This window comes from Phodopus roborovskii, unplaced genomic scaffold (genome assembly GCF_943737965.1).
Source record: "Phodopus roborovskii unplaced genomic scaffold, PHOROB, whole genome shotgun sequence".
NCBI lineage: Eukaryota > Metazoa > Chordata > Mammalia > Rodentia > Cricetidae > Phodopus > Phodopus roborovskii.
In genome coordinates, this window is record NW_026125391.1 from 28,087,914 (window position 1) to 28,115,125 (window position 27,212).

The following is a 27,212-nucleotide window of genomic DNA, read 5'->3' on the forward strand; positions in this document are numbered from 1 at the left end:
CCATGCTAGCAAAGTCACTTCCCTGGGCTCCCTAACTCCCAGACACTCCTTTGTTCTCTTTATAACAGCAAGGCTTTCCCCTGCCTGCCACTCCTATTCTCATAGTCTCACTGTTTTCTCTCTATATATCCCTTGCTATTACTCTCCCTCCTAGCCATTGTTATCTATCTCTTGCTATCTCTACTATTCTCTCCCACACCCCCACTTCCCTAATGCTGGCCATGTTCAGTCTTATTTCTCTTCTCTGAACTCCTCTAGAGTCTCATGCTGTTCTCCTGTCAAATCCATAATCATATCAATGAGTGTTCATGTCAGAGTTTCTTTCCTGAATGCCTTTGCATACATGTCTATTGACATTATCCCAAACTAAGTATCAGATTAACTGTACACCAATCATGCATATTACTTCCAATTTTACCTTAAATGAAATAATCTCTTTACTGATTTTTTCCTCTAGATTTGTTTCTTTTTTCTTTTTTCTTTTTTCCCTCTTCTTTCTTTCTTTCTTTTCTTTTTTTTTTTTTTTTTTAATTTGTCTTTTCGTCTCACTCCATCACATGGTCAGGATCGCACAGCATATATTATTTTATGTTTCTTTAATTTGGTATTTGAAATTATATTAGGCTGACATCAGTATTTATTCTACTTTATTGCCATTTAACATTGTACTTCATGAATAATCTCCAATTTCTTTGTGAATTTTTATGTCAATAACTCATTGGAGTTTGATAGTGTGTTAGCCTGGTTTTTCCAAAGAAAAAGAAGTAATATTATATAACCTTACTCCATTAACTCTCCCACTCACACTCCCTCACTGCTGTTTTCTGCTCTCATCTCTCCCCTCTTTTTATTATAATAAAATCCAGACATTTTGATATTCTAATGCTGTGAGGCTGAAAAGCTGGAGGCTAGGAAGAAAAATTGATATGGCCATTATGGTCTTTAGTGCCCTATCCTTCATAGTCCACATACTGGGATTTGGGTGATGGAGGGGGACTTTGAAAAGGGAATCAGGTCATGGGTCGCGCCCAACCTCGACCAGCAAGGAAGACACAACTCAGGGGAGATCTTCTTCTAAAAGTTTAATCAGGATCCTTGAACAAGCTTCTTTTCTAACCCCCCCAGGGAAACGCCCGCACAGGCTTAAATCCCCTTGCGCTGACCAACCCTAGTGAGCCACGTGGACCCTGCAGATAGGCTGCTCTTATATGGAAGCAAGCAAGCAAGCTGAACAGGCTTAGCCAAATAAGGACTTATTTACGACAGAGATAGCTCACCATCGGGAAGTTGGAAGGCGGAAGCCAGCACCATCTTTAAGGCGCGGCACTTCACAGCTCTGTACAGTTCCCCTTTTTGTTTTATTAATGCAACAGGCAAGAGTAGTGGTCTGATCTCCAGTAATGTAGTGGACATTGTAATGACCCTGAATCCTGGTAGTCAGCCAAGTCAGTGCCACACCCGTCCCGTATCTTTTTCCTGGAGGTGGGGCCTCGGACACCAACCCACATGCAACCAGATTTGCCCTTCTTGGAGTTGCTCACTTCCAGAGCCAACTTGGAGTGCAGTGCTAAGCCATACAACCTGAGCGTGAAGGATCAATTCTTATTCATGACTGCAAGCCATGCCTGGTGGGACTGCCCTGCCTCAATGGCTGTAAGTGCCTGTACAACCATAGCTGCATGCCACCTCTGAGCAAGCCTCAGCCTGCAAAGGCACCACAGGCCCATGAAGGAGATAAGCAGCAAGAAGATAGCCATGGCTCCCATTCCCGCCCACTCTTTCAGATGATCCATGACAACAGCAAGCCATGATGACAATCTGGCAGCCAATCCCGCTTCCACACTTGTCGAGTTCACAGCGACGATGGTCACTCACAGCTATACCATTAAGTCATCGAAGTCAGCAGACCAATTTCCTAAGAGATGGTTAAACAATTGTTGTGACAAATTAGCAGCACATGTAAAATTCTCATACTGAGAGCTGGTAACACACAAGCCTGGATAACTCATTTCACATCCCAATTGGGCTGGCTGCCACAAGGTATCTATTTGCCCTGCAACAGATCAATTATTTGGTTCACTATCATAAGACCTCCTTTTAACTGAGCACCAATTTTGGACTGAGCATCCAAGGCAGTAGCCACATTCTTGAATTCATTTAACTTAGAGGCTGTCTATACTGATGTGCTCATGGCCATGGCAGCCGTGACTAAATCCACAACTGCAAAAGAGATAGCTGCAACTATGGCTGCTATAATGCCAAAATCTCTCTGTCGTCTAAACACCTTCATAGCACTCGGGGCATCAACAGGCACGGGAATTCATCTAGGCATGCAACCACAGCAAGGGGAAAATTCACAGCATCCCAGCATTGGGCAAAAAAGCAGGTCATATTATCACAGACTAACTTTTCACTATCCAATATACTACTATTACTTACAATAAACACAAAAGGTGGCCACACACATACTGGGGTAGAAGAAAAGGTAGCATAAATATTAAATGGCCCTACCCCTCTAGAGGAAGGATTGGTGCTTACTTGGACGCTAGGTTGAGGAGGATTAGGATTGAACCATTCACCAAAACACTCAGAGGTAACCAAGCAAATTCGGCCACCCCATGAACTCTGCCCCTTATCATAAGGAAAGGGGACAAATCTGTGCAGCTGCCATTATGCCGCACAAGAGCCAGAGATCAAAAGGGTTGGAAATATCCACCTGCTGCAGATCCTATCAGTAAAGTTTCTCCCAGCAAAGGTTTTATTGAAGCTGGTACTAATTCCTGGTAAAATATCCCTTGCTCGCCCAAACAACCTCTTTTGATTGACATCCCGTCCAGGGAAGGAAACCACCTCCTCGTTTACTCAAACAATGAGGGGCCCACTTAGGCTGATGGGGTGCTGGCTTGTCAAACTCACTCTTAGCAGACCACCATCTACTTACCCAGGAGGCGTTGACCTCCCTAATGGGGCCTCCCGTGGTGGGCACATCAAACCAAGCTGCAGATTGATTAAATAACATAATATTATCACTAATATCATATAAAAGCATAGGCTTCTTGTTAAAACAAAACTCCTATTTTCATTTATACTAGCAATCTCACTATCATAAGGCAAATAAGGTAAATCTAAGCTCTTATTAGTACTAAAAAATCAGGGAAACATTTTTTGCATCATAGCGTATCGGCATGGGTCTTGGGAACACCTACAGGATCCCCCATCATGGCTCCATCTGCACTGATGGCCAAATCAGGCTGATGATCAACAGCAACAGCAGGCTCTTCATGTTTGTTGCACTTTCTTACAAACCTCTCTGGGACCCACAACGGTTCTTGGCGATCCTGGGGGAAAACACAAACAGACTCTCTCACCCATGCCAACACCAGATCAGGACCATGCCATAACCCGGTGATCACATCTTTCCATTTCACATAGCCTTTTAGGCTCCCTCCTTGCCACTGATGACGATCAGCGGCGGAAAGGCCATCAACATCCAAAATTTAAAAATTGAGGGTAAAAAGAGCTAAAGATATTCTTTCCTTGGGAGTTCGGCCTTGGACTACTCCCCCTTTTTGTTTTATTAAGCATTCTTTTAGGGTGCGATGAGCTCCCTCTACAATCGCTTGTCCTTGAGGATTGTAGGGTAATCCATGGACAAGCTGAACTTCCATTTGTTTGCAAAAGGAAGTAAATCTCTGAGTCATATAGGCTGGCCCATTAACAGTTTTTAGCTGTTGAGGTTTTCCCCAAGCCGCCCAGGCTTCCAGGCAGTGTCCAATGACATTGCAGGCTTTTTCTCTGCTTAAAGGCATAGCATGTACCACACCTGAACAAGTATCCACAGACACATGTACATATTTCAAAGCTTCGAATTCTGAAATATGCGTGACATCCATCTGCCATATCTTTAGGGGCATTAACCCCCTAGGATTTACCCCCACACCAAGTGGGTGTTGGTATATTATACACTGTGGACAGTTCAAAACTACCTGTCAAACATCTGCTCTGGACAAATGGAATTTCTGTTGAAGAGTCCTTGCATTCACATGAAATTGCTGATGGAATTGCCTAGCCTGATCTAAAGATGAGCTGTAAAAAATACATTCCACTCTTGTCCATTGATCAACAATGTCATTTCTTTCACTTAAGGGCCCAGGCAAACCCGTATGAGCTCTAATATGTTGAATATAAAAGCATTCCTTTCTCAACCAAATTAATCTTTGTAACTCTTATAAGAATGAACAAACAACACTACTAATTTTAATAGGGCCTTCTAATTCCAAAATTTTTACTACATTCACCACATATGCTGAATCTGAGATCAAATTAAATGCAAATGGGCAAATTTTGAATACTTCGACTACAATTTTCAATTCCACAATTTGAGGGGATCCTGGCTGAAGTTGACACAGCACAGGAGGCTTATTTGCAATCATATATGCCCCACAACCAGTTTTTGAACCATCAGTAAAAACATTTGGTGCCCCACTAAGTGGGACTGAGGAAGTTACTTTGGGAAAAATCACAGGATGTTCCTTAAAAAATGACATTAAAGGATGCTTTGGATAATGACTATCTATCATTCCATCAAACCCACATTGCAATATGGCCCAGTTATCGATAGTGCCACACAAGATCTTAACCTGATGACTGGAGTAAGGCACCACAAGTAGCGCCGGGGGCACTCCAAAAAATTGAATGCTTTGTTGAATTCCACTATGATCCAAAATAGCGACTGCTATGGGATAATGTTCTATTGCTTTTGCTGGGGAGATTTTGGGATAAATGCAAAGCAATGGTTCTTCCTGCCATTACAATCTTGTAGGCTGATTATAGGTAGGGAGAATGCATAACGTGATAGCTTGACCTTCCTTTCATCTAGATACAAATGTATTTTGTAGTCTTTCCTCAACTTACGTAAGGCTTCTCTCACTTCAACAGTCAATTGCCTAGGAGAATCAAGAGCTGGATCCCCTACTAATATATAATGGCTTTAATTCATAATTTGGCAACTTTAAATAACTCCTAATCCAATTAACATCTAATAACTTCTGAAAATCATTTGTTTTCAAATTATCCTTTCTCAACTCAATCTTTTGAGGAACAATTTGTCTTTCATACACTTTGGTTCCTAAATAATTAACAATCTTATCCTTTTGAACCTTTTTAGGGGCTATAACTAGGAGTCATGCAGTGTCTATTCAGGGCTTCAACTTGGGCTATATTAAAAGAAGCTGGAATCCCATATGTTCTCACAGACTCAGACGAAGCCTTGATGACCTTGAAGTCTAAAGACTCCTCATATCTATTGCCTTGGGCATCCTGGAAAACTGGAAAGGCTAGATGAAAGTCAGTTTGCAGGGCTCTCCAGACCTCAGGGCAAAAGGAACACCTTGTCCCTCAGCCCCGCCCTTTCTAATTCTGATAAGGAGGCACAGAGGGCTTTATTCTGGGGGGAGGGGATCCTCCTCCTCCTTACATCGCCATTTCTCCTTTTCTTCCCCTCACCATTCTTTAAGGGATTGTTTCTGAAACTTTTCTATGAGGGCCTACAATTCTTCCTCAGAGTCTGTTTCGTCCATATCAGACTCCACTGTGCTCTTAACCTCTTCTGATCTTTCTTCTTGTAGCATTTCTAGCACAGCTTGCCCCTTTTCCACTGCCTCTCTACAGCATTTCTGGTCCTCAATGCAGCTATGCACTAACTTCCAAATGGGTCTGACTCCGGGCTTTAGAGTCCCTTGTTCCCAAGCAAAGTCAAGATCCCTGCCTAACTTGTCCCAGCACGCTACCATAAGGTTTCCCGAAACTGCAAACCAAGGTACAATGGCATCGCATCCGCCCAGGAACCTTTCTAATGTGCTTTTCTTTATTTTAAGTTTCTTTGACAAAAGTAACTCCTGAAGAGCCAGAAAAATTGGATGAGACTGAGATGTCCCCATTTTAAAAGATTTTACTTTCAGTTCATAACCTCTCACTCAATGCCTGAGACTTTATTGCCGCTTATCCCGGCAGTCCTTATTGTCCCACTCTTCCTAGAGAACCTTATTGCTGCTTATTTCCATGGTCTTTATTGTCCCACCTTACCATGGGAACTTACCAGCTCTGCCCTGACTGCAAGAAGTTCTGATCTCAGTCCCTGTAGGGGCCACTAGTTGTCACGCCCAACCTCGACCAGCAAGGAAGATGCAACTCAGGGGAGACCTTCTTCTAACAGTTTAATCAGGATCCTTGAACAAGCTTCTTCTTCTAACCCCGGGGAAATGCCCACACAGGCTTAAATCCCCTTGTGCTAACCAACCCTAGTGAGCCACGTGGACCCTGCAGATAGGCTGCTCTTATATGGAAGCAAGCAAGCTGAACAGGCTTAGCCAAATAAGGAGTTGTTTATGACAGAGAGGGCTCACCATTGGGAAGGTAGAAGGCAGAAGCCAGCACCATCTTTAAGGCGTGGCACTTCGCAACTCTCTACAGTCATGAAGGAATAATTAGCCCCAAAAGAGGCCTTGGTCCTTCCATTTCTGAAGTAAACTTCTTCTGTAAGCTTGGTGTATTGTACCTTGTAAATCACAGCTACAAGGCACCTTCTCAGTATGTACTTGCCAAACAGCAAGTCCGCCAAGACTGGATCATAGATTTTAGCCATTAAGAGCTAAAAGAAATACATTTTTGTTGAGTGTGAATTGGTTAGTAGTATTTTGTCATAAAAATTAAAGTAAATCAAGACTTAATGAAATTATTGATATTGATTCCAAAGAACTGAGTCCCAGAAGAGCAGATAACATGATCTTAGAGTGAGTTCAGTTGAGCTTTGGGACAAGAGAATGATAGTTTCCTGCCTTAAAGACATTGGAAGGGGAGTGAGGGAATCATCCCTTTCAGAGATTTTTATTTTATTTATGCTTCTAATGGGCTGGATAATGATCTCAACTCAGATCAGTCCCCTCATTTAGGATGTTCAAAGTCTAGTAGGAGACAAACTCAGGATTTGTAGAATAAGATACCTGGGAAGTCCACATTTCAACCCAGTTGATGCATGGAATGATCCATCAAAACCAGTTTGAGACTTCCATGGATAAAGCCTCATAATATTCTGGATAGGTACATTTGTGAATATAAACTGCATTTTCCTGTAGTTCATATGCTGTACTGTCTATTTCTAACATCATCCTAATGGATACAGACAGCAACTTAGCTGTGGCTTTAATTTTATTTATTGAATTTTATTTTATTGATGAATAACTTAAGGAAGACATTGTTAGACGTTAACTGGTGGTTCAAATATGTACTTATGTGAGGAAGTCTACTGCATTCCATTCTCCTTGAGGTATCTTTTAATCACTGAAAATGAATCATTTTATATTCTACTTACAAAATATAGTAGATGCACTTTGCAAATACTCTCCTACTTACTGCCTTTAAAAAAATAGGTGTGTATTATAGGCATGCATTTAATAAGAAACATACATATAAGAAACATTATTTTGACTGAAGTTATTTTACGTGTGTGTGTGTGTGTGTGTGTGTGTGCACGCATGTGATAACAATCAAAAAAAGAGCCCATGAATTTCAAAGATAGCATGGATTGTGTATATAAGAGAATTTGGAGGGAGGAAAGGAAAGGCAAAATTTAGTAATTACATTATAAATTATAATATCATTGAAAGTTAAAAAGTAAAGTCCAATTAAGGAAACTCCCCAATTGGAATGCAGGGCAAACTGACCTGGAAAGCTAACCCAGGCCACTATGACTCAGTTCCCTGGAATTTGCTAACCACCTGCAACTTTCCCTTACAAGGCCCTAAGATAGCAGGATACCAAGAATTCAAACTGCCCCTCTGGTCAGTGTGTCAGCAGATGATAAATAGGGTCCTTAAGAAAAAAAAGAGATAGCTGCAAGACCCATTTGCTTAGGCAAGATTGATTAGCACACCCTGAGGTCTGCTGACCTGAACAGTGAGACCATCCGGCCTCAAAAAGATAAAGAGCATGCTAGAACCCATGACTCTGGGCACTTACTCAATGGACAGAGGTTCATAGCCCCTCCCTAAGCTGGTGGTTTTTCCTTTAAAAATACCTGTGCCTGGAGAATGGGGTCTCTCTCTTGCCTGCATTCTGAGAGGGCCCATTTGTGCAAACGTTTCCCCTTCATTAAAGCCTCTTGCATGTTGCATCAACTGGACTGGACATTGAGTTCTTGAGGGTACTTACTGAAATGGGGAGACTCCTCATTCTGAGGGTCTTACAATCATAAGGTTTAAAAAAGTTGAAAAATTGTAAAGAATATTAATAATGGTTAATTTTCAAGTCTTCTTCAGTGTTAATTTATTTTTTATTTTTTGTTCCCATTTAGAAGTCTTCTCTGCAATCAGGACTTAGCATTATTTTCCCTTGTCATCACCAATGAATTTCAGCATTTTTACTTTTAAGTTTGGTGAAGCAGTGGTCATTCTTTTGAGAAATACCCTAAGTAGAATCACTTTTCTTTTTTTCCTTTGCCTGGCATACTAAATTCTAAAGGAAGGACAGACCTAAGTGGCTTGAGATGTCAACTCCTAAAAAATCTGTCCGTTCATTTAAAGAACTAAGAACATCTTCTGTTCAGATAAAATCAGGTACTGGAACACTCCTGATTCTGGACCTGTAAATCAAATAGCACAAAGCATGTAGATTGCTGTGAGTATTAACTTGCAGATAATGGTATCATCTAGAGAATTCCATGAAATAGCCCTGAGGAAGTCAGGATTGATCATGATATTTTGGCTACAGACAAATGGAAAGGGAAGCTGACAAAAGCTACCTTGTCACATGCTCTGTCTGTATGCCCACTATGATCATCCCCTGTAAACACTGTATTGTATATATGACTCTACCAAAATGCTACTTTAGGAACTGCACCCTTTTTCACCTTCTCAGGAATGGCTCTGGAAGAAATGTGATTTACTTTCTGCCAAAAACAATCTCTGGAATGTTGGCATTTAAGTGATAATTCTTAGAAATAGTAGAATAGTAGGTATGTTACAGTTATTCCCTGTGGTAGAACCAAGCTATAATGTTTGTTAATTGATCACTTCCTGTGTTTGTTTTTCATCAGCTTGGTATTAGCTGGGGTTGTCTTGCAAGAGGAATCCTCTTTTGAGAAAATTCCTGCATCAGAATGCTCTTTAGGCAAGCCTATAAGGCATTTTCTTGATTAATGCTTGATGAGGAACAGAACAGCCCACTGTAGGTAATGCCATTTCTGGGCAAGTGGTCCTGGATTGTATAAAGAAGCAAAGTGAGGGAAAAGTGAGGAAGTCACAAGTAGCTGTTTTATTTCTTACCAGCAGGTTTCTGCCCTGCTTGCTTGAATTCCAGCCTTGGCTTCCCACATGCTGTACCTTCCAAAGTTGCTGTTGGACATGGTGCTTATCAAATCAAACTAGAACACCTCTACAACAGCACTACAAGTTTATTAGTTTTATCCCACTGTGTAGATAAAAGAACTAAAGATCTTGGAGGTTAAATAGCTTGTGTAGGATTACTAAGCTGGTAAATAGATGATCTCTAGGATCAACCAAGATTTCTAATCCTGAAGTTTGTATTTTAACCATCATAGTTTATTGTCATTCACTATGTATAACATATTCTATTCCTTCTTACATTGCTAGCTACTTATGGGATGATTTCAGTGATTTGGATAAAAACTGAGATCATCTTTTTACCTATCTGACATGGTGTCACTCACCACCATCCTTCTTACTAGGAGTTAGTACACTATCTTAAGAGAAGCAAATACAATAGCAACCAATGAGAAGACAAGATGAATGAATGAATATATGAGTCACTACTAGTCAGTCAGTCTATTTACTGATTTCATATTTGTGAATCTACCTCATAATGGAAATTTACGTGTGACTCTGAAATCAATAGCTTGAAGTAGCCCTGTGCTCATCTGTGGACATGCACAGAGTACTGATTAAAAAAAAAAAATCCTGATTCTAAGTAGAGTGCCTGTCTGCTTTCCTGATGCAGCCATCATACAACAAACATGCAGTGTGGTTCCATAGACTTCCTATTTTTATACTTTTTCACGATTGTTTTTCTGTTTAAAATGCTCCTTAAATATCCTAAGCATAGCATAGTGTTCCTCTGTAGAAGGATATCATGGTGTGTTTGACAGAGAAAATGCAAGTGTCAAATAAGTCTCATTTAAACATTAGTTAGATTGACACTAGTTGTGGTAATAAATTAACAATACATTTTAGATAACATTAGATATGTATTTTTCATTAGAAGTAGGCACTGTGATTGGAAGCTAGCAGAAACTTAGCCTTGAAATTTTCCTTGGAGTATTAATTCCAGATTTACAAAATCAAAATATGTAGAGACTTTAGAAAAAGGAATAGCACAGATAATGAAAACTGGCTGTAGTTAATTATGTGTTAATCACTGAGTTATTAAAGAAAAGTGTACATTGTTTCTTACATGTGTACTAAAAAGATCTCTCCTATTTGTCATAACATGTTCCAAGAATGCAGCTATGTGAGAAGAATTATGAGAGCAAGAGGATATGAGAAAACAACAGAAGAGTCTGGTGAATTCTGGTTCTCCTAAAGTTGGATTTCTTATTGAAATCTTCTTTCATGCCACTCCCAGATGTAGTGAATAGTCATAGGTATACTTGCAATTACCCATCTTCTTAGTATTATTCAAATGATGATTCCAAACAAGGGTTGTCCTTGTTACTGTTTACAGCATAACCTCATGTGAACATGCTTTGTATGATGATATCTTGCTTGTACAAATTAAGCTTGTCTGAAGATCAGAGAATGGAGCTTGCCACTAGCTAACTATCTTCTCTTTGATCACTCAGCATTTTACTCTATATATGGTTCTGGGTTTTATTATTTGAACCAATTTCAACTTCATTTACAGCCTTGTGATTGTGACTCTCCAGCTTGTTCTCATGGGAACTTTGCTCATATGGCATTGCTTAAGCCTCAAAATATCAATTGTTTGGTGCTCTAAATGAACGTGGATATTCAATGGAACTTTAGTCCATTATTTTTAGGCTCCATTATTCCAAGTTTAGGTCACTAAGTAGAGTGGTAACATCATTTCCTGTCCTTTGTCTTCTGACACATTTTAAGCCATAGCCCTCCCTCTTCTTTTTGAGACTCATATATGCCAATATGATGATACCCTGATACTTTTTCTATTGTCCTCATTAGTTGCAGTTACACAGGTTCCTGTCCATAATCACAGTGAGCACAGACAGCAGTATACTTTCCTTTTTCCCAGACAATTTCTGGCAAATGTACTTCTCCATAGATTTAGTGATGTAAACAGTAATTTATTCTTACCTACCTTGTAGGTGACAGATGACATCAGTTTTATCATGAATACAAAATTTGGAAGGGGATCATCTGTTCATGATAGTGATGCCAATGTGTTAAAACATATTCCTTTTGCCTCATAGGTGGTCAATGTAAAGTACACCTATCTGAAACCTGAGCATATCAGAGGCAGAGGCAAGAGAATTATGCCAAGTTTAACAGACTGATTTGACATTGAATTTGAGGACAACCAAAGCTACTTAGCATGACTATGTCTCACTGTAAATAAATTAATTGTTTAAAATATTTTATATATTACTCTATATGATAACTTTTAGAAACAAGGTATTGTTATGATATGGCATGAGATGTTGGTGGGAAGCCCTACAGCAGGTGAGGAAAAACCATGATATGCAAACTGATCTTATATGGGGAGTTTTATAGGATGAAGGAAAGGGGGTGGGAAATGGAAGGGAAAGATGGGAGAGAGAGAGAGAAAGAGAGAGAGGGAGAGGGAGAGAGAGAGAGAGAGAGAGAGAGAGAGAGAGAGAGAGAAGATGAGAAGGAGGAAGGAGAAGGAGGAGGAGGAGAGATAGGCAAAGACCTTCCTGCCTCTTCAGAGGAACAGGAAAGGAAAGCAGGAATGGGTGGAACTTATCTCCTAAAAGGACATTTTGCACCTGCATACAGAGCCAGGGTACTGCCTACTCTGCACACAGGAGCAACATACTCTACTAGGTCCTGGATGCTAACAGGTATATATGAAAGAAACTTTTCAGAGAAAGATGTGGGAAAATGGTGCATGAGAGACAAGCTCTGACAGTGCCATGGGGATTAGCAAATAGACATATTTATCCAGCATAATGGTAAAACACTCTATTGATGTAACAATAAAATTATTGCTTGCATTTTACTTCTGTCTTTATTTACTTTGAAAAGTATTTTCTGCCTCTGACTTCTTTTCTTTCTTTTCCCTGTCATGAAGGTAGTTGTAATTTATAGCCATTTTGCAAATTTCCTATAACAAAAAGCATTTACCAAAGTGAAAACTTGGCAAACTGCCACTGCGTTTCCATAAAGCCATGGAACATTTGAATCTGGAGGGGTGAGAAACTTAAGTCATTATCTGAACACATGTAGGTCTCCACAGAACTCTTTAAGCAGCATATTGTTATCTAGCCTCAGGCATGGGTTTTTACCAGAGATAAAATCTTATTCACAAATAAACCAAATGAGCCCTCTTAAAATACTTCACAGTTTATAGGTCAATCCCTTCTGTTTTCTCTGACTCTTAAGGCAAGTCTAACACTGACAACTCATTTGAAACCACAAAGCCTATCTACCCTGTATTTACAACAAGTGCCAGAACACAAACTGTGCATCCATTTCTTTATAGAGCCTGGAAGACTTGCTATCTTCATCAAAAAGCCTAGCATATGCATTAAGATATTAAAGGTAGTTTATATATCTAGAAATGAGCTCTAACTGGATATAGAAGAATTTCTAGTGGCTAGATAAGAACCAGTGTTCCTCAGGAATTTGTAAAAATGGTTTTCTATTGCCGAAAAGGAGTCATTTCTCTGGACCCTGGCATAAAGGACATAGATATCTACAGCCAAATATAAGGTAACAGAACTATACAGTTCAGGTTTAAGTGCATTTTTGGGGTACAACTAAACTACATGTAAAAAATGACAATTAAAATATAATTAAATACAGATTGGCAACCGCATTGGCCATTATGTAAATATTAAAAGGTGAATTTCCAATTGAAAAATAAAAGCTTACACATAACTGCAAGCACAATGGTTAAAGATGGCCTGTAAAACTGTGGGGAAATCACAGCACACGACATCTCCCAGGAATCAGTGTTCAGAAATACTTTATAAATATGCATTTGATCTTACTCTGCACTGATTTTTCCCCAACTGAACCTCCTGCTAAAAACTATCATGTATTAAGAATGAATTTCAATGGATCATTTTGTGGGGAAAATCACTTCTAAAAAACATGAATCCACACATTTTCTCAATTGACATGCATATGTGGTTGCATATCAAAGTCCATGCTAGCCTCCAGGCTCTAAGTACCTATTCACAAGTATTTGTTGTAGATTTCAAAGCTTACTGGCCCCCAGCACCTCCCCAGGCTTCCCTCCTAGAAGATATGCATTTGTTTCTCTGTATCAGGACAAGATGCCCTCAGCTGCACTCTAACTACTTTTTGCTACCTCACTAACCCCACTGTCACACTCCTTCCACTATTCTCTCCCACTCTGTAGCCACTCTCACAGAAGTCCTGACTATATGTCCTGGCTATATACCCAGTCTGCTTTCTTTTCTCTCTTCTCTGGTGTTTTCCAGATGCTTCTGGATCTTCTCTCTTTGTTATTCATAATACCCTCCCCAGCAATGGGGCAGCCATCTTAGTGGTTTCTTTACTTTACCTTTTCTGAGACAGAAACAGCACCTCTACAAATGCATAATTAAAGATATTTGAAATAAAAACATTCTTATTCAAATTTAGAGAAGAAATCACTGGATCAAACGGGTGATACTACTCACAACAGGAGCAGGTCCTTCTGCTGCCTTCCTTCCTGGCACAGTTTGCTTTCCAGCTAATAACATTCTATTACTTTGAGCATTTACTTTGCATATGTTATTCAACTGGCATTGTGAACAAATATCCCAAAGTCATAAAACAAAAACCCCAAAGCACTAGATTTGAGCTTAGACAAGAAGCCTAAGTGTGTTCTTCCATTCCCTGTCTCTCACACTGGTGTGAACAATCTTAAAAACACAAAACAAAGCAAAAACCTCCTTGGAGTGAGAAGACAATGTAGTTTTCTTTTAAAAAAAAATATGTTATATAAAACAGTTTTTAAGTTTCAAGTTGGTCAAAAAATGTGAAGCAATGGTATTTTTTTTTCTCTTTTATGGAACAAGAAGTATAAATTGCAAACAATTTCATATATTGTCACAACTATAGCCTCATCTGAACTACCAACATTAGTTACACTTTCTAATGTTCCGTATCATCAGTGAAAAAGATTGTGGCCATCATAAATGTTGTCTTCCAAAAGCCAACTTTTTAATATATTTCATCAGAACCTCCACCCATCCACAAATGTTACTTTCTGCTCATAGAGGCTCCAAGAAGCAGTAAGTCCCTCTTAGTAACATAATAGTTTCACTGCCTTTGCCAGTGATTCACAATTAAGGGAAACAACTTAACCATCAGCCATTAGATGAGCTCTTCTAGTGGGCACTGGGAAGTTTTATTTGTGTTTAACAGGGAACTAAAAGTAAGAAATTCTTCTAGCTTTTCCATTGTTTTATGAAGATGAAAGCCTTGGAATGGTGTCTGTTTTATGAGTAGTTGGGATAATCTGAGGAGAGACACTAACTCCAGAAATTTGAACAACAGTAACCTGCCATAACCTGAACCATAAACTGTTGTCCTGCATTCTATTTTCATGCTTTGGCTATACTATAAGTTGATAATTGTGGGATAACTAAGCCTCAATGGGCCTGAAAGCCAGCCTAGACAGATAGTAAGAGCATGTGCAATAGATATTTCCTGACAGCCAGCTTAGGTCTGCCACAGCTTTGACAACAGTCTGACAAGAGATGATGTGTACTTATGGACAGTGAGCATATCACCTTAGCAGATGCCAGCTCAGTGGATCTCTTCCTCTAGGGCAGGGTTGAGGAACATATAAGGCTTACCCCTTCCTAGAATAAACTAAACTTACTGGTTCAACTTGTTCCTGATGTTTGTCTTGTTGGTTTCCCCCCATCCCCAAGAGACACCCATTGGGACCCTGCAACAGACAATTTTCATTTTACTTACAAAATATTTTAATAAGAGTTCTGTTAGTTTTTAAAAGGTATTTACAAACATAATTCTAATTATCAGTATTTCTTATAAACAATGAAGTTACCAGAATTACATCCAATCATATAAAAAGGCTTTAAAGACTTTACTTAACTCTTACTCCTCTTCTCTTTCAAATTCTATTCCCTTAGCACTTCTGTATATCTGTCTCTGGTTCTCAGTTACATGTTATACTGAATTTCCTTTGAAGTACAACTTTGTCAATATCAACAACCACATCACTAATGTACCATTATTCTTTCTTCCCTATAGCCTATGATCTTTTCAATTTATTAGGAAATCCAGTGAAAAATGAAAAACCTCTTGGAAACTCTGCTTTGAGATCTATGGCTTTCTGCAAATATGACATTTGGTGACAAAAATACCTTTCCCTTAAAAGAGATAGGAGCATCATATAAAGTCTCCTTCACAATTCATCAATAGTCCCCTTTCTTTTTCAACACATGTTCACATTGTTCTTCACCCCTTTCCATTCAAGGTTGCTCCATATTATTGTCTCATGAATCACCCATTCAATGGTTCCTTACAGATGACTGTTCTGGTCTATCAGGTTCCAGACCATAATATTATGAATATAGCAACATCACTAGGGATTTTCTGTGTTCTCTGAGCAACTACAAGAACAGTTAAGCAAATACTATTTAATATGTGTCTGTTTATTTCTCACACACTGTTGACATATATTAAATAACTTATGAGATATATATATATATATTCTAAAATCAAACAGAAGTCAATGTAAATATATGAATAGAATATAATGTGACAATAACCATGATTTTAAGTGCTTTCACTCTGTAAATAATTAATTCTCAGGATGACCTGTGTAGAATGGTAATTTATTTAACTGTGCCCTTTTTTATATGAACTGAATTCATGTTTAAGTACATTATCAGACATCTTCCAACTAGAAGTGGATCAAATCAGAATTTGAGTGTAAGAAAGCTTGCTTCAGAGATTATGAAATGAGTGCTCTAGATTGTACTCAGTGAGAAGTCATCCAATATTCACATACGATGAATTTTACTTATGGCTGGGCTCATGTATTGAATCATAGCTTTTGAGTTGGTCAAGATGTTTTGGGATGTTTTAGAAATTTTAATGGTAGAATCCTCACTGAAGTAAGTAGATGGTTAAGTGGTTAAAGGATATCTTGAATTTTTATAGCTCTAATTTGCTTCTTGTTTATATTCTGCTTCATGACATAAGGTGCCCTGCCTCAGGATTTTGATTCCTTCCTTACAATTATGATTAAATCCTTTTTAAATGGTGAGCTCGGGTAATCCAACTCTTCCTTAAGTTGCTTCTTAATATGTATTGGACCATAGAAACAGGAAAGGCAATTGTAAAATTTTAGACAATTTAAACCCCAGAACTACATGCTACTACATAACACATATTTGGCTCTTGACTTTAACCACTATAACTCAGAGTATTCCGACATTCTAAACAAGAAAAATTTCTATCAGAAATCCATTCTCTATCTTCTTCCTATCTAACCTAGCTTTCAGTGAGTTTGGTACAACCCTGAGTGATGGAACATAGTTCACTTAAGAAAATCAAGACAAACTGTTCAACTCATACACTTTACTTGTTCAACTAACAAGATTTCCCACTTTGCAGAAATACTCTTGTCATCATGAAGGAAAGGGCAATATCATTACAAACAAGAAAGATTTACCTATCAGTAACTTGACTTACAGTTTGGAGAGAACCAGGCAAAAGGTCTTCTACACATGACAGGCTTGTTATACTGATGAATGCAACAGCTATAGTTGCCTAAAGAAGGCATGGACAAGCTCAATTCAGTAATCCTTTCAGCAGTTCCAACATGCATGAGGAAGGCGCTCATGAAACCCACCACTATCTATGGCACTATTGATATTTGATTGATAATAGAGAAGGAAAAGCCAGTTTTCTTTAAGGGTGTGGCCACTGGCCTGCCGATCATGTCCTCATGAATGTCCCTATACACACATGTATATAGGCAGCAAAAACTAGACTCTGTTTATTAAAGAATGGAAAGAAAAAACAGAAGTACATGGGGCCAGGATAGGATGTGGGAGAGTGAGAGTTGGATTCAAGTATGCATAAGTTTCTAAAGAATTAATAAAAACATTGTATTTTAAAATTTCCTTCATTTTTTGACACTTTCATACATACATACATATACATAATTTATTTTAAGTATTATTATTCTTATCACTCTCTATTTTTCTCTCTCCATTCCTCTGTACCTCTTCTGCTTCTCAAAAAACTCTCTTATTTCTGTGTGCATTTTTTTTTTTAAATGAGTCGTTGATATTAGGTTCATATATGTGGGCATGGGATTAGGACTGTTTTCTGAAGCGTGGTTCTCTTTCCAGGGGCTATACCACTGAGAAATAGTTTCTGTCACAGTCATTAACTTCCAGTGCCTACCTAGCTAAGTGGGAGCCTTCTAAGCCCAGCTCCCATCTGTTATGTAAAGTTAAATGACTTGAACTGGTGCAGATAACTAAAACTACTGCAATTTCATAAGTTGTCTACTCACATCATGTCCAGATTACATCACTCTTCCCCTTTTACTGGCTTTAAATTGTTTGTTTATTGTGTTTTTTTAAATGTCATATATGTATGCTATATTTACATCAATTCTGCCTTCTCTGCTGTTACAATCTGTGAGGCATGGGCAAATGTGAGCATCTAATACATATGTCCTAATTCAGAGTGAGTAGTGACCAGTCACCTATTATCAGTATATGGAGTATTTTCAACAGCTCTAAGACATTTTTAAACATAGCTGTTTAGCAGAACACTGGTAGTAAGCACCCTGGTTCCCCCTAGGACTTATAAATTCCATGACTACGTTTATAATACCAGTCAATTTTTTTTTTTACCTCATTGGCTCAGATCATAATACAATAAGAAAATAACTGGTCACCCACCTATCACTAACTTTCTATATGAAAAAAAATCACCATGTGTGCAAAGTACAGCATGTTTTATTTTCTGTTAGAGCTGAAAATAATTTTATGGAAACAAATTATTATTTGTAAATTATATTTGGTATAATCCACAGTAATATGTACTAGCATCTTATCAGAATATATTACAGTCTTTAAAACATGCTAAATGGTTATTAATACTCAACATTTGGTTTTGTATCTACTATTAAGTTAGATATTTCTATTGTATCTCTTCATAGAAAGAGTTTTGTTTTCTTAAGTACAGTAGGTTTAACTTGTCTGTTTCTTAGAGTTTTATTAAGAGTTCCATAGAGGTTTGCATTTAGAGCTTTTTGTAATGTAACTGAAAAAGGACAGGAGAAGGCAAATGAACAAGGCAATCTGTGAAACAAGTACCTCAGAAACAATATTTCTTTTTCAAAATATTGATACAGATTAAGTTGTATTTTAAGAGGCAAAAAAGACATATTTCCTTTTGGTTGTTTTATTTGCTGTGTAGTCTCTTAGCAGTTCACTTTACTTCTCTAACTCTGGGCCTCCTCATCTCTTAGATGGTGTGGATGAAAATGTGTACCTTGAATAAAACTAGTATTGCATGAGTTCCATTACACACAGTGAAATCATACTAGAAGCTATCAATGGAGACCACTTGGCTTAATTTTTGTCATTGTCCAATAATGAAAATGATACAAAAATGTCAGAATGTGAGCCTATGAAAAATTTAGAAGGTTGATTATAGTTTATTTTATACAGAAAAGATATGGCACCTAAAATTGGTTACAGTTGTCAGCATTTACTTAACTTCCTCTTAAGTGTAAAATATATTGGTTTTAAATTACTTTTGAACATAAGGGGGGAAGTTTAATTGTCATATTTAATTATGGTCTGATGCAAGAATAATATGAATTTTAAACAACTTTCTACTCTGCTCCTAGTAACTTTAAAGTATATGGCAACAATGATGCTCTTTTAAGATTCTAATAGCAACTTTGAAAAGAAATCAGGGTCTATAGAGAATATTTGTCCTTTGTATAAACTACTTTTAATTCTAAGTTTTATCCTGCTAGGTTAAAGGTTATTCTAACCTCAGTGGAGCATGAGAAAATTCAGATGACCTATGACCTTACAGTCTCTTTTAAATTATGCTTCTCTGCTTTTAAAATAAAAATAAAAAAATTCCTTCAAACGGAGAGGAGATCAGCTTCACAGTTCATAAAATATCTTGAACTATTGGAAACTGACCATAAATTCATCTCATCATTTTCTCTTTTATAGTTTGTTTTTGTTGCAGGAAGAAGGTAGTTTTACAACCTGTGAATTTACATGAGGCAAATCCCTCATATTCTCAAGTGTGATCTAGGAATAAGATTGTCTAATTTAAAATATTCTTCATAATGTTAATCTACGTATGAAGAATTAGTCTTTTATACCATACATTTTCATTAATATCATCTTATATTTTAAAATCCTCCCTACCCTTATTTTTAGTCTCAAAATGTAGAAAGAAAAGTAACAGATGAAAGTAGGTCACTATGACAATAGCATCTTACAGAAACAAAATTCTGACTGCTTATTATGGTCACCACTGGCTTATATAGTAACATAAAAGTGTGAGAAAAATTGGATTTCTCAAGGAAAAATAAAGTTTAAAATAATGATTATGAATACTTAATTAACATATAATTTTATCTAGCCAGTAGCCAGAGAAAGCAAAGAAGTAACTTAATTGGTTCTAACTCACTGGCTTGTGAATTACTTAAAATATTAATAACATTAATTCTTGGGAGTACTGTGGGACAGAGTCCACTCATTTCTGTTGGGAAGGACATACTGGCTTAGCCACTGTAGAAGTTAATTTGGAAACATCTTTCAAAAGTTAAACCACATATTGAACAATGCATAGAAATTCCAGTTTATGTTATATGAAAATGCTTGCAATATACCTAAAATATGTATTTACATGGTATTATTAATAATAAATCTGTGATTGATGAGAGATGTCCTATGCTATTTAATATTTCTTATTCTTTTTTAATTTAATTTTTTTTAAAAAAATCACATTTTACATACCAATCCCAGTTCCCTCTGTCTTTTCTCCTTAGATGCCCCCCACCAATCCCCAATCCTACCATCTTCTACTCCCCAGGGAAAGTGAGGCCTTCCATGGGTTATCATCAAAGTCAGTCACATCATTTGGGGCAGGGCCTAGGCCCTACCCCATGTATCTAGGCATCTAGGCTGAGAGAGTAGGAATAGACTCCTCCTTTCTTTCTTTCTTTCTTTTTTTTTTTTTTGTCGAGACAGAGTTTCTCTGTATTGCTTTGAAACCTGGCTGAGAATAGGCTTGCCTCAAGCTCATAGAGATATACTTGCCTCTGCCTCGTGATTGTTGGGATTAAAGGCATACCCTACCAATGCCCAGCTCTCTTTTTATTCTTAAACAATTAATGTTGAGCATACTAAAACTTTTTCCTCTAAAGCCTATTTTGTGTGATGTTTTGCAGCACCTCCACAGTTCTATTTCTACTATTTTTTTTTTCATTCAAATTTTAACCTATCAGTGTTTGAGAAGCCCAAACCTGGCACCATTGTTTTGCTAAGAAAATGTGGTTAGACAGGTAGGTTATAGGTGGGCCAAGCAAGAATCTACTGTTACTATTCTGATACATGAATGCAATATTAAACCAACTACTAATGACTAGCTATTGCATCCATAAATTAGTGAATCTTTCAACCCTCATCACAGAAGCTTCTTCTTGTAGTAGACAGTGACTCTCAAAGAGATCCATAACTGGTCAAGATAAAAGAACAAACAACCCCCCCAAAAAAATTTGTGAAATTATTAGTCCTTAATGTGACATTTATATCAGACTTAGGGATTCATTGAAGAAAAGGTGTCATAGAAATTGTAAGACCCAAAGGTGAATGAAAATAAAGAAATGGTATATTTTGGACACAGAAGAGCAGTTGTATATATGAATTCAAAGAGGTTGTGTCTGCATGCAAAATAACTGCTAGTCCAAGCCAGACAAAAATCACTATGTGGAGGGAAGAGGTAGGCATTAACATTAGTTCTTAGCTGAAGATCTATTGGTACTTGATAGCTACTAACAAAGGTAGACTCAATTTTCTTTTAAGATTATAGCCCCTGGTAAGTCATCCATACATGAAAGGACAGTCACACATACAAACATATATGAGCAACACAAATTGGAATTGACTTGTTTAAATAAAAAAAGGAAAAGGCACGAGGGCTCAAGTTTACTGGCCTTAGTTACTTTTCTGCCCCTCAAACAAAACACCAGGTTCACAGCAAATGAAATAAACAAACAAACAGATCCTTTAATTAGACTTAAAGTTTCATAAGGTTAGAATCTATGATGGTAAAGAAAGTCATGCTGGCAAGAACACATGAAAATTCACATCTTGATTGACAAGGTGAAGGAAGATAGAGAGCTAACCCAAAGTGCCATAAGATTTTAAAACCTCAAAGCCCTCCCCTAGTGACATAATTCCTCCATTATGTCCACATCTTCTAACTCTTCAAAATAGCCTCAAATAAAAGAGCAAGTATGATGGCAGATGTCATTCTGTAAATATTTTTCTCTTATTGGTTAATGAATAAAGCACTGTTGGCAAATAGGAAGGCAAGATAGTCAGGACTAGGAGACAAGGAGGATTCTGGGAGGTGTAATAGAAGTTTCAAGATGTAGGGACTTGAGAAGGTCCAGACACTCTCTCTGGTAAGATAAGACCACGTGGACACACTTAGACTAATGGAAATGGGTTAATATTTAAGACAAAGCTAGCCAATAAGAAACACTAGTAACAGGCCAACAGCTTTATATCTAATACATTGTCTCTGTGTGTTATTTGGTGCTGATGCGGCTGTGGGACCAGGCTGGCAGGAAAACATGCCACATGAACGAAAGGAGAACTTTATCATTCAGTCTACCTCAGGCAGGAAGGGAAGGATAAGGAAAACCTCAAAGGAATTGAGGAAAGGAATGAATATTATTATAACACATTGTAGAAAATTCTAAAATAACTAATAAAACAGAAAAATAACAAATTAAATTTATAATAAATTAATGAATAAATGTATTATGGATCTCTATAGTAACAGAACTTTTAGAATGAATATATATATATATATATATATATATATATATATATATATATACACAAACACACACACACACACACACACACATATGGATTTAATGTGCAATCTGTTGTCCAGCTAATCTAACAATTACTGGCTACAAACAGAAATACCAAGAATCAGAAGTTTCTAAGTCTGAGAGGCTGAAAGTCTCAGCTAATCTTCAGTAGATTTTGGAATCCTGAAGAAGTAGGCTTTAATAACAGTGAAGGAACAGATTTGTTAGCAAGACTTGAGTAAGCAGGAAAAGAGCAAAAACTTCCTTCTTCCATGTGCTTATATAGGCTTTCAGTATAAGGTATGTACCAGGTACAAGGTGTGGTGTGTTTTCCTAATAAAGATCCAGATTATAAGTAGATTTTCCTGCTCATAATTAAGCAAACAGTCCCATCATAGGTTTGATCTCTAAGATTGGTTTTTTAGCTAATTCCATCTTTAGTAGCCAACCAAGAATAGCCATCACAATAAGCAAATAAATGTTATGATTATTTGGTAAGATATTTTTTATATTATCTTCCAATTTTAAACACAGTTTTCTTTATCTTCTGAAGATAATTTTAGGAGCTTTCTAACATTCGATGAGTTCAGTGCCCAGCTTCATCAGGGAATTCCTATTGATGGTGCATTTGTTTGAATGTCTTTTACTGCGTTAGGTTCTTTTTACAAATTACTTGCATTTTTATTTTAATTGCATTTGTGATATTTTAGACCCAAAGGAATTCTATATTTATTAACACATTGGTACAATTATAGAAATAAAATGTAACTCTAGCTAATTGTCCTTGCTTGCTGAGTAAATTTCATCAATAAACAGCAGGAGGACTCCATTCTTCATTACATATGGTTATTGAGTCTTTGCTGTGTTATTTAGTGGTCAACTAATAATCAGGTGAACCTTTTCAGCATTCCTGAAGCCAGTCTATCTCCTACTCTTTGCTAAAGGCTGCATTTGAAGCCTTTGACTATTCATCCTGGAGGTTTGTAATATTGAATAACTTTCCCTTCTTTCCATATAAGAGTTGACAAAAATAATGAACTGACAAGTTAGGATCTTTAGGGACCTCTCAAGTGCATTCCCAGATCTTTGAAGACGAATTTAGCTCTTTAGGTTTCAAGAACACTTTGGAGTCTCTTGAATAAACATTCACTAGTTTAGGTAAGCAACCTAGTTCATATTAAACAAACATTTTTTTTCATTTTTTTTTTTTTTACTATTTGATTACTTATTTTACATATCGATCCCTGTTCCCTCTCCCTCCCTCTCTCCCTTCCTCTTTTCCTTCCTTCCATGTCCCCTGACCACCTTGCATCCCATACACACACACACACACACACACACACACACACACACACACACACTCCACAGGGAGGGTGATGCCTTCCAGGAAGGGTGAACAAAGTCTGTCAAGTTATTGGGAGTGGAGAGGGAGCTAGGAGAAAGAGAATGGGAACAGAGGAAAGCATGTGGGACTAGGAAGATTGGGTCAGGGGATGAATAGATGAGAGAAAAGACAGAGAGAGAGAGAGAGAGAGAGAGAGAGAGAGAGAGAGAGAGAGAGAGAGAGAGATTATAAAAGAGGGAGACATTATAGGTTTGAAGAGAAGACTGACTCTAGAGAAATGTCCAGAGACCTACAAAACTGACCCCAACTAACACTTTGAGCAACAGCAGAAAGGCTACCATAAATGCTCTTCCCTGATAATGAGATTGATGACTAACTTATCCACCATCATAGAGCCCTCATCTAGTAGCTGATGGAAACAGAAGCAGACACCCACAGCTAAGCACTGAGCAGAACTGGAATCCAGATGCAGAGAGAGAGGACAATACCAGGCTACAGAAACCCACAGAGACAGCTGACCTGAACAAGGAGGAGCAACTGAACGCCCAGACTGATAGCTGGGAAACCATCATTGGACCGAATCAGAACCCCTGAACACGAGTCTCTATTAGAACACCTGGGCAGGCTAAGGGACCTCTGACAGTGGAACAAGGATGTATCCCTGATGCATAAAAGGACTTTGGGAGCACATTTCCCATGGAGGGATACTTCCTTAACCTAGAGGCAGGATGGATGGCCTATTCCCTACTCCAAATGACTTGACAGATTTTGTAAACCAACAATTTTTATTCCCTGTGTGAAAGCAGTAATTTGGTTTCAATCTGACTAAATTTCTGTAAGGTATTCTATTATGAAATGATTAAGAAAATCAAGTGTCCTCGGAAAATAAATAAGAAGTAATTTTAATGAAAAGTCATCACACAAGGTTTGAAGTAGCCATGGTTATTTTTGATCATTAAACATATGAAGTTATGATAAACCATAATATTTTGTGAATAGAATATTCAACTTAATATTCTTTGAATTTACCCTTATTCCTTGAAGTAAAGTCAACCACAAGGAAAAGCTACCTTCTGCTCAGCTTTCTATAATGCAAAAAATTCATTTTTTTTTCATCAAAATAATCTTTGTGGATTTAAATTAAGATGATGGTTAACATCCCTAAAATCATCATAATGTTTTTCATTAAAAAAAAATACTACACATTTTCTCTTTCCAAACTCTCCCATATAACATCTCTTTCACATTTTCAAATTCATGATCACTTTTTTTTTCTTCAATGGTTGAAGTGTGGTTCTCTTCAAGTTTCCCTACAGTGCTTCCTCTTGAACTTCTGACATTCAGAAGAGCTGACTCTAAGTATAAACCAACCCTTACACTATTAATAAATACAAGCTGAATTACACATAAAAAATGTTTCTCTCTGTCCTCCCCCAAAAAAGTGGCCATCATGTGGATTCATTCTTTAGCCCAAGAGTTATTTCCCTGTGAGAACAGTATTTGAATAGCAATTAATTTTTATTCACTAAGTTCACAAACATATAATCACAAGGTGTGAGGATGTACCAAGTGGTTCCTTCAGATGTTCAAATGCATAGCAAATGATGCCTACCATACTCAGCATGTTTTTATGGAAATTCCATAAAATTAAGAGAAAGAATTAACACAAAGTGTAGAAAATAGCATGTTTGTAGAGTACAAACATCAATTATAAATGGCTTCAGTAACAGAAATTTTACAGAGTCATCTATAAAAATGTAAACTAGTAAGATATATATTAAATGTTATTTAATGTAATTTATACAAGCAAGAAAATACTAAGTATATATAGTCTTAATATTAAAAGATGAATGAGAATGGTTCTGAAAGTTGTAACTTAAGTGATCTTCAGCTTGAAGCTTGAACCCCAATATCTGTCCCTGGGTCTTTTATTTATTGTGATACAAAAAAGCAACAGCTAGGAAAACCACTAAAATACAAAAACAAATCACTAAGCTATCTAACATTTGTTCTGTGAGTTTCATAACTCCTCCATTAGTTTGAAAATTAGTCCAGAATTTTTGGATTTATCGGAATCTAGTCAATATTGAGTCATAATGATCTCCCTTATCAGGAAGAAAAGAATATGTGACTTGCCATAAATTTCCATTTATGTGAAATAAAACTTTGATTAATAGTTGAGCTGAAGAACAGAGACTGATTACAACTTTTACCTAGTGAGAATTAAATTAGATTAGTCTCCACTGGAGAAGTGTGACTCCCAGCTGGATAACAGTTTGAAGAAAAATTATACAAGGCAGAATGATTGTTTGTTTGTTTGTTTGTAAGATGCCCTGCACTTTACCTCACACTTCTTTTACTGGGGAGTCATTTCTTGGTGTGTGTTTCTCATTCAAGAAGACACTTAGGCTTGATTTTCAATGGCCTATAAAAGGACATTTATTTCTCAATGAACAGATGAACTAGTATAGAAAATTAAGAATCTACCACACTTCCTCTGAATATGGGTGATCACAAGATGAAATATATCCTCCTATTTGTATAGTTGTTTTGACAAGGTGAATCATGAACAATGCTCTCTTTGGACAGTACAGAATGATAATTTAGAGAAAATAATTTTCTGTTTGAAATACCAAGTTAAGTAAACAGTCCACTCTCATCCCTGGATAGGTCTACCAGACAGAAACTTAACAGAAAGGAACTAACAGATGTTGTGACTCAAAGGGCTTCACAGACATCTATAGAATATTCCATTTAAACACAAAAGAATATGCCTTCTTCTCAGCACCCTATGGAACCTTCTTTAAAATTGACCACTGTATTGACCCATTTTTATTTGTGCCCCACATTGAGGGTCCATCTGTGGAAACTCATCTTTGGTCGGTTTTGCCTGGTTTTTACCTGAGAGGGGGAATGTGGATTGAGAAATGTCTGGTAAAAAGATACTAAGGAAAAGATAGCATATAGAGTGAGGGGAGCAGTCTACTGAACACTGAATACCCTGAGTTTATTCTTCAACATAATAATACACCCAAACCAAAAGGGGAAAGGGCAAGGGACTTACTTGCTTATCTAGATACAAGGAACAAATAGACTTACTTCCTTATATTGCCTCCTTACAAATAGGTGTACCTCCAAATATTTAGTAGACTAAATCTCTCATTATCTTATCATTAGGGTTAAGAGTAACCAAACTTATTTAGATAAGATGTCCATAATTTAGACCTATAGTAGCCACACCTTAGAACTTTAGGTCTTATGACTTTAACCTTGAAGGGTAGCAATAGTGACCTTAAGCCAAGATAAAGCAAAGCCCCCTTTTTTTTCTTCTTTTTTGAGACAGGGTTTCCCTGTATTGTTTTAAAACCTGGAACTCCCTAATAGACCAGGCTGGCCTCAAACTCACAGAGATGCCCCTGAATCTGCCTCCAAAGTGCTGGGATTAATGGTGTATGCCACCAACACCTCACCTGCAAAACCATTTTTATGGATGCCATCAGACCACTTACTTAACAAAGCAAACCCTGAAAGTCAATTGTAGTAA